We start from the raw sequence: 10,034 nt of genomic DNA, 5'->3' as shown, positions 1-10,034 counted from the left end.
ACACCCTCTTCTACCACAACGGAGAGGTTATGCTTGTGTTTTTCAGCCAGTTTGGATCCCAGGAACCCCCCAACCTGCTTGACAGGGTTTCTTGGGCACCCACTAAGATGTTCAGTCTTCACCTGTCCAAAGCTACATCCCTGGCCTTCTCCACACCGACTATGCCTGAGGGGAAGAGGTCCTCAGCCTTCCAGAAGAAGACCTCGTGGCCGACATATGTGCCCCATCACCTGGGGGGATGAGGAGGCTTTGGCAGGGCGAACCCAAAGAATTGCCCCTGATGGGCCCCCGGACCCTGTTGCTCTGTTCTTGCTCATGTGTGCTATAGTAACCGCTGACTCCCAGATGCAGGCAGCAGCAGCCCAGGGCTTGAGCCCAGCAGCACGAGCTGGTGTTTTCAGTTCATCTTTGGAGGATGAGGAGAATTGGGCCAGAGTTGTGATTCACAGACTCCTGAATATAAACGGCGGTGGCTGCATTGTGAGGATGACCAGAAGCCAGGCTTGCATCGCTGAGTGGCCGCTGGAATGGCAGGGAGTGCCAGCTAAGCTGCTGGTGGGTTCACTGACATTTTGGGATATAGGTGTGGATGCCATCATGCTCTCCAGAACAGAGATGGAAATGCTGACTGCCATTGCCATGTGCTCCTCTTTGGGACAGTGTAAGACCTACCAGGATGGCAGGATGAGGGGGGTGGCTGAGGCCTCATGTTTGTGGACTGATTCCTGGACTATGACCTAGTGAGCACTGGCTCCTTTGTTGGATGGACTGACAGATTTTGGACAATGTGAAATACCCTGATGGGGGTGGGGGTGGCTTTGCTGGAGGCCATTCCCCTGCCCTGGGAAGCTTTTCCCATGGCTAGAAAGACGGCCGAGGACATTTTGTGCTTTTGGCAAAGTACTCAGAGACTGGTGAAATGTACCTTTGTAACTATTGAAATTGTATGATTTACTATGTTGTTATAATTTATGTAATGTGCCTTGCAACCATATGTAGTACGCAGCCTACGGCAAGCCATCAATTTTGTGTTTGGACTCTGGGACCTTTGTGGGAAGGGGGCATGCTTGGACCTACATCCATTTTTTACAATCAAAATGGAACTGTGTTTAACGGCACCTAGAAGGTCTCTGTAACACAATGGGAGGGAAATTACATCCCAACTCCTAGGAGGAATCCCCTGTTTGTTTAAGACCCCAATTCTATTTCCTAACTAGTCAAACATTACAGAAGCTTGCCTCATTGTTTAATCCAGCTAATCTATTAGCATATAGTATAATAGGTATTATAGTTGTTTTAGTTCTACTAGGGTTCCGTTGCATAATGCATAGCATTCAGAAGCTACTACAAACAGCAAACTGTCATTCATCAAGTCAATTGGCCTTAATTAAAAGAGAATGGAGAGATGTGGGTGGAGCACAGAGTGCATTCCTAGCAGCTGTGGCTGATGCAATGCTGTGAGAATACTCCAGCTCCCAGAAGCCTACTGGGCATACCCAGGAAGGAAGCTTGCCTTCTATAAGGAAGTGACAGCACCAACCATGCAGCTTCTTGATCTTTTCAGCCATTGGCTTTGAGGAACAACTATAACATCCTATAGGCTGAACCTGTGTATATAAGCTAGCCTACTTCCTGAATAAAGTGAGTCTGCATCACTGAACCTGGTCCCCGGAGTCGGGTCTTTGAGTCTCTGTTGTCCTCACCCCCAGTAGGACTTGTCCACAAATCATGTTGGAGGAAGAACTTGATATACTGAATGAAATTTAAATAACCATTCATTATTCTGAATATTTCACTTGTCATAAATTTAGCTCAGCTCATTCTACAGAAAAACAAGAGCATACACACATTCACACACATGTGCACATTCCATGTCCACAGATGTGCTTAAAAAAAATTGCATATATTTGAAGAAGGTAAGGAATTGAGTATTTATAATGTGGGTTATATATAATTCATTTGGAAAAGACCCCATTGAAAATGTGAGTTGTGAGCAACAGTTTAAAATGATGGATTGAGCACAGGCTTCTAGGGAGGATAAGGGAAACAGTTCCAGGTACTTCTTTTTTTTTTTTTTTTTTAAGGCAGAGATAGACAGGGACAGACAGACAGGAATGGAGAGAGATGAGAAGCATCAATCATTAGTTTCTCGTTGCACGTTGCGACTTCTTAGTTGTTCATTGATTGCTTTCTCATACGTGCCTTGACTGTGGGCCTTCAGCAGACTGAGTAACCCCTTGCTGGAGCCCAGCGACCTTAGGTCCAAGCCAGTGAGCTTTTTGCCCAAACCAGATGAGCCCGTGCTCAAGCTGGCGACCTTGGGGTCTCAAACCTGGATCCTTCCGCATCCCAGTCTGACACTCTATCTACTGCGCCACTGCCTGGTCAGGCTCCAGGTACTTCTTCATTTCTTTCTTTATCACTGAGTTTTTCAATCAACCTAATCTAACAGAACATTTCTCCTCGGCTACTGAGATGTACTTGCAGCAAACAACTTTCCCCTCATTTAAAGAAATAGGTTTAACTCCTTTATTCCTAGAACTCTGTAATTTAGGGGAAAAGTGATATTTCCATACCGTGTTTAAAGAAGGAAAGAGAGATGAATCAATGTGGAAAATTAGATGATGAAGTGAAAAATTTCATCTGCCATTTAAGTCTTACTACATATAGATATATTCCTCTGTGATAACTGAAAATTTCTTTTAAAAATGGTACTTGCAAAGTCAGCAGAAATTCTTAACAATGTCTCTGCTGCTGCTGACATATTTTTCCACCCCGATAATAACAGATAATTGGGACCCATTCTCCTTTTCATTTAATGCTGTTTCACTCCTTACTGCATTTCTCCCACTTTTCTTCCCACATGAGAGGTGATTGCGTTACTTGTGGAAGATGATGAATTACTTCAACAAGAAATTTGTGGAATCTAGTTAAGGCTCTTTCTAGCATATAAATTAAGCTTAAATGACAGCTTGGTCAGAATTTTACTTTGAAACTGGTCCATGGGTGGCAGGTAGAATCAAATATCATTTTATCGGCAGAAGGCTTTCCTCAGCTAGTTGATGTATCCAAGCTGGTGTACTTACTAAGTATGTTGAAGTGAGAATGCTAAGAAAAAAAAAATGCCTGCCTGACCAGGCGGTGGCGCAGTGGATAGAGCGTCCGACTGGGATGCAGAGGACCCAGGTTCGAGACCCCAAGGTAGCCAGCTTGAGCGCGGGCTCATCTGGTTTGAGCAAAGCTCACCAGCTTGGACCCAAGGTCGCTGGCTTGAGCAAGAGGTTATTTGGTCTGCTGAAGACCAGTGGTCAAGGCACATATGAGAAAGCAATCAATGAACAACTAAGGTGTTGCAATGTGCAATGGAAAACTAATGATTGATGCTTCTCATCTCTCCGTTCCTGTCTGTCTGTTCCTGTCTATCCCTCTCTCTCTCTCTCTCTGTCTCTGTAAATAAATAAAAAAAAATGCCTACTAGTAACACTGAATGATACTCTAAAAAATACCTTTGACTATGAAACAATATCCCAACAAAGTAGCAAAATAAATTGTAATCTTTCAATCAATTGGACATGCTGGCAAAGATTTTCCTGGTAAAAACAATTCTCCACTGGAATAAAGAGAGACTAGAGGAAAGATATTTTGTGATTCTGACTTGTGATTTTTTTTTTCAGAATGGTAAGGTTTTCTTTTTCTTTAAATCTGTCTCATAGAAAGGATAGATTAATTATCAAGATTTAACTTCCAAAAACATCTTTGTTTTGTTTAATTGTGATTTTTTAACATTTTATTTGTGGTTACAGTGATTACTCTTTTGTCAGGAAATTTGATGTACTTTACAGAAAAGCCAGCAAAGGAACAGAACATTAAACAAGGGAAGATTCTCCAACATTCCACATGATGGCAGAAGATCTTTTCCTTATTAAGTAGTCAAAGCTTCCAGTTCTGTATTATTCTATTAAATATAACAAGATAAGCAATCTCCTGTATTCTCTAAACCATTTTAGAGTAATTTGTTCTCTGGAGAAACCAGAAGGGACGATGTATGAAAAACAAATAGCGTATGGGGGGAGGGGAATACCAAAGCCACTTTCCTAAAGTTTTCCTAGCTGATGTTGAGATGACAGAAAGTGCCTTTGAAAGTCGCACTTAAAGTGGGATCTTTTAGACTATGTTTCCCAAATGCCAATGATTATTTTTGTCTGTTTATGTTTTTAATCGCGGTAGACAGATCCTGTGGATATACTTAGGTAACAGGCTAGAAAGCTACTTCAAGGCTGACCTTTTTTTCAGAGAATCTTTTTTCTCTGAATTGCAGTGTGGCTCTTGACCACTTAAAAGCTCAAGAAAGCAATAGGCCTCTTGCCCAAAAACTAACTGTCTAGGCAGAACTAATTAACAATCCAGTCAGTCCTATAAGGTAGTGATAGTTCCTGTCTTATGTCAAGAATTTGGAGACATGGGCGATAACACTGAATTTCTTCACAATTAATAAAGACAAATCCCCTCTAATGCTGATTAGCTGCCTATTATATTGTCTCCTATTTTGCTTATTTTCCTCTGTTATTTTTAGTGATAATGATGGGAAGATAAGACTATAGTTTCATTAGATCTCTGCCTTTCACAACTTCTTAAATTTGAGTATCATCTATTTTCATATTTTGTGCTCATGGATGCAAGCAAAGTCTACTACCCAAAGTGCAGATTATTTCCAAAGTAATGTGTACCATGTTACTTACCTACGTAAGTATGATATTCATGAAATGGTATGTGAGCAAATCTTAGCAAGGCAGTGATTTACACTAACACCTTCATTTAACTATAGGAAGAAACAAGCCTAAGAAAATAGTAATATCTTCCATTTTTATATTTTCTTTTTGTAACTGAGACTCAGAAGTTCACTCTTTTCTAAGATCATACCATAGTGCTAGCATTTGAAAGGGTAGGAAATGAAATCAGAAATTTGAGCTTCTAATCCTGCTGTGTCAGTTGAAGAGAATAAAAATTATGAGTGTAGATAAATATCTAAATGATCATTTTAGTTATATAAGAACTAAAACTCGGTCAAGTTTATCTTCAATGGTCCTCACACTGGGGATCAAGTACCCAACAATCAACTTGTTCTCTCATGGTAAGCAAGGTCACCTATAGGATGATAAAATACATGTTTCAACAGTCAGGAACATTGAGAACAACAATCTTCCCTGAAAAATTGGTTCATCTTTAGTGTCTCTCACTGGCTAAGTCAATGTTTTCTCTCTCCCTCTTAAGACTCTACAAGATATATTTATAACCTGGATTGTGGTGATGATAACACAAGTATACACATATGTTTCAACTAATCAAATTATATACATTATATATAAATTATATATACATACCTCAATAAAGCTGGAAAAAAGCCTTTGATATTTTAAATTTAATTTTCAATAATTTTATTGAAATAAATATAAAAATTTAAAAACCATAAATAAATTAAAACATTGAGAAGAAAGACCATACAAAGTTTCTGATGTGAGACAAATCAAGATGCATAACTATATGCAGAGAGTTGCTCTCTGCTAGACTATTTGACATCATGTCAATCTCACTGAAATGTCAGTCTCATTACTATTTTAGTGTCAGTCTCATTGAATGACAGGAAAGCATGAAACCAATTGCAATGGGTCCTCCAGTAACTTATTGCAGAAGTGACTACTTTCAACACTTCACTATCAAAAAGAATTAATGATGTGATCTTACGGTCTCACTGATAAAAAGCTCTGAAAAAAACGATACACAGTGACTATATGAAAACAAACCTATGAGTACTTATTAACTGATTATTTCTTGGTAGAAAACATCAGTTTATTTGGTTCAGCTACTATGCTGATCTACTTTAATATTGTCCAAATAAAGTGCTAACATAATGACTCATATGGAGATAGCATAACTAATATTATTATTTATATAAGTAGATCTGAATAGTATTGAAATTTCAAAAATATACCTTTCCTATATGTTCTTAAAAGCAGTAAAAATGCCAGAAGAGAATCATCCCTTTTATGAATTTATACATAAAAAAAGAAAGTTCAAAATTCATACAAGTAATTTGAACAAGCCATACCTTTCCAAGTACATTTTGATTTTTTTTACCATTTAAGTCCCTTTCTGTGGTATTTCTTATACACTGCTAGACTTTTAAAACTACAAATCTTTGCCTGACCAGGCAGTTGCTCAGTGGATAGAGCGTCGGACTGGGATGCAGAGGACCCAGATTCAAGACCCTGAGGTCGCCAGCTTGAACGTGGGCTCATCTGGTTTGAGCAAAAGCCCACCAGCTTGAACCCAAGGTCGCTGGCTCCAGCAAGGGGTTACTCGGTCTGCTGAAGGCCCGCAGTCAAGGCACATATGAGAAAGCAATCAATGAACAACTAAGGTGCTACAAAGCGCAATGAAAAACTAATGATTAATGCTTCTCATCTCTCTCCGTTCCTGTCTGTCTGTCCTTGTCTATCCCTCTCTGACTCACTCTCTGTCTCTGTAAAAATAAATATATAAAACTACAAATCTTTGAGATCATACAATTACTAGTTCAACTAGAATTTACTGTTAAGAAAGAATAGAACCAGAAACACTGAGACTTACTCAGGGTCTCACAGAATATTAATGGCAGAACAAAGGCTCAATGCAAGTTTTCCGACCACTTATCACTAGTGTATTCACACATATTTTCTAGTTTATACTAAAGGTTGTTTGTCAAGATATCACACTGACATACTAAAATCATAGAACTCAGAAACTTTCATGGCTAGTCAAAAAATTAATGCCAACCCCCCAAACATTAATTCTCAAAACACTAGTTTTCAAGACACTAACTCTCAAGAAGAGAAAGTAGAAAGCAAGTAAGAAAAAGAGAGTACATTAATTTTTTTAAATTCACTGTTAGATGAGAAAAGTAAAATTTGTGCATGAAAATATGGGAGACCATTTATAACCATTATCTCTGAGATTATAGAATTTAGTGTAAGACTGGTTGACATTTTACCTTTAACAAGTGTTTTTAGTTAGGTGATAAAGAGATCTCAATGGTGTCTAAGATTCATGTCTCATAGCAGCAAATCCTCCCCAGAATCCTGCCTAGATAGCCCATTTTACAGGTGAGGATGGTGCGTCAGAAAGTTTAAGTATATTATGCACAGGTCACTCAGTGGAAAGTTAGTGAGGGAGAGCGACATGTCTAATTTCACACATCATGTCTGCTTCCTAAATCAGCATGCATCGATACAATATTCCCCTCTGATGGTGTCCTTTGGGTTTCATTTTATGTATGATGTCATAGGTACTTTAAGCATATTTTGACTTATCTATTTCCTTAATTAAAATCAAAGAGCTATACTAATACACCTGTCAATTACAAAATGTTATTGTCCTTGTCATCTTTCTTCTTTTGTCCACACCTTTCAGAGATTGCTTTGTCATATCAATTTATTAGGATACAGACTACAGATACAGGAACCCTAGAGTCCTGAGGTAATTTACGTTGTGCAGTTTGGGACTTTTCTCGGCTTTGCTGCCTTTTTTAAGGCCTGTGTACTAAAGCATGTTCCAGACATTTTTGTGCTTGGTTCCTAGGGATAATAACTGGCTTTTATTTTTATTATTACATCTCTAAACAAATAAGACATTTTTAAATCCAGATTTTCCTTAAAAATAAAGAAGGCAGTTATCGCTTAATTTTAAGGAATTTTTAAACAGCATTACCAATAAGATTTATTTATTTTTTCCTGAATATTTGTAAATTTGAAATGGAATTTAATTTCCAAAACTCACCTGCTTTAATTTGTATGACTGCATAAAATGAGGTGCAAATGTATTTAATAGTCTTTTTAAAAACATTTTTATCTTAAGCTACGGTTACAAATTTGGGTTAATGTTCCATTGCATTCTCTCTGCTGGCCCCCGGATCCTCTTAACCCAATTGAAGAGATCTTGATTGAGCACCTACCATGGTAGAGGGAAGCAGGGAAAGGGAAGGGAAGGGAGGGAAGGAGAGGGGAGGAAATGCGAAGCGGAGGGGAAGGGAGAGAAAGTTTTAAGACATGACATTTTGCTTTTAGGTGTACAGTACTTGGTATATTGTCCCTAAATGTCTTATGCGAAAAATTTCCTCAGAGAAATCTATCAATATTTTGGCATTTTATTAACAAGTAAAATAACCAAAAGCAGTTATCAGTATTGTAGCAGCAGCCTTTTTAACCATCATTTTGGCAACATATTTTTCCATGCTATATATCAGACCAAAAATCTTTTGCATGAACATAAAGCTAATGATTTTATAGACCCACAGTATCTTGACCTTAAAGGGCCTTTGAAAGGATGTAGAGCTCCTATCTTTAGGCAAAGATATATATTCATATTAATGATAACACAGCTAAAGAATCATGCATGCAAATGGCTTTTACAGGGTTTCTAAATAACTCTTTCAACTCCAACTTGTTTATATGAATAAAAAGATATTCATGTCAGAAAAGTCTTAATTTTAGTGGTCAATAGAAAAGAATATTTTCAGCATGAAAAGGAACATCTGATTTAACTCTCTTGATCTGCAAAATTGAATTATTCTATGTTAAATAGCATGTCTAAAAATTACACAGAATAATAAATAAAACCAAGATCACCATTCGGTGCTCTTTTTTTACTCCAAATATAAATCTGATTTGCAGCAATTTGGATAGTGATGGATGGGTTTGATGCTTTTTAAATTCTACATCTCTGAATATCATGATGTCTTTCTAATTTCCCCACATATACATTGTCAATTTTATTCTAAAACCAACTGTTCTTCCTTGGTAATTCTTTTAATGGTTGTATTCTTAACTTCAAACTAGAATGTGAGTTGTTTAATCTAAGCACAGGATAGTAAATCAACTTAAATTAACTACCCTCCACCGTAACTGACAATGTTTTGTGCAAAATGATGCTTAAAATAAGTTATATTGATTACAAAGTTAATAAAAAGTCATTATATATGATACTGAATTTAGAATAAGATTCAATTCTCAATTTAGTAACCTTTAAAGGTACTATAGTGACAATAAGGAATTAAATAAAATTCAGAATTGATTTTGTTTGACAAAGTCATTTGCAAAAATATTCTCCCCTGTGCTTGAAATTATTTACCTACATATTTCTAAGTATTTTGAATGAACACTTATCTTCATGACAGGATACAATGGGTTGCAAAATAATAAATGACCTAAAGTAAAATATTGGCTACCCAGATATCTCAGAGAATAGTCTTTTAGCATAACAACTTTCCAAATAATAGTTTACCAATAAGCAATAGTTTAGAAAATTATTTGAATTAAAGTATTTAATATTTTATACATTATACATTGCTTGAAATTCTAAAACAGAAACATTTCAAGTGAAATTTAGAAAAATAATCCAGAAAACTTTATTTTAGTGCTTATTTCTGTTTTTCATAATCATTTCTTTTCTCTTGAGTTAAGATTTCATTTTTCACTGCTGTTGGCAGTGTAACTGCCATTAGAAGCATACATATTTCCTCTCCTTAATTTCTTGTTTCTAAGATGCATTTTTTCTCAGTTTGTTAGAATTGTGTGTAAATTATTTACAGATAATCTTTGAAATCTGAGGACTTTTTAAAGTAATATCAAATTTATAAAGAATTTATAAAACTTGGCCCTGGCTGGTTTGTTCAGTGGCAGAGTGTTGGCCTGGCATGTGGATGTCCCAGGTTTGATTCCCAGTCAGGGCACACAGGAAGAGTGACCATCTGCTTCTCCACCCCTTCCCCTTCTCTGTCTCTATCTTCTCCACCTGCAGTCATGGCTCTGTGGGAACACATCATTCCTGCCATTGAGGATGGCTTCGTGGAGGCTTCACTCAGGCACTAAAATTTTGAGCATGGCCCTAGATGAGCAGAGCATCAGCCCCAGATGGGGTTTACCAGGTAGATCCAGGTCAGAGCACATGTGAGAGTGTCTCTTTATCTCCTATCTTCTCATTTGGAAAAAGAAGAAAAAATA

General features: G+C 37.4%; 1 pseudogene; it reads left to right on the top strand.

Annotated features, from left to right (window-relative positions):
• Positions 1-216: 216 nt before the first annotated feature.
• LOC136406568 (ubiquitin carboxyl-terminal hydrolase 39 pseudogene) overlaps positions 217-10,034 on the top strand; it is a 68,994-nt pseudogene continuing 59,176 nt past the window's right edge.

The sequence above is a fragment of the Saccopteryx leptura genome, chromosome 5, assembly GCF_036850995.1.
Source record: "Saccopteryx leptura isolate mSacLep1 chromosome 5, mSacLep1_pri_phased_curated, whole genome shotgun sequence".
Lineage (NCBI taxonomy): Eukaryota > Metazoa > Chordata > Mammalia > Chiroptera > Emballonuridae > Saccopteryx > Saccopteryx leptura.
This window is presented reverse-complemented; position numbering and strand designations above follow the sequence as displayed.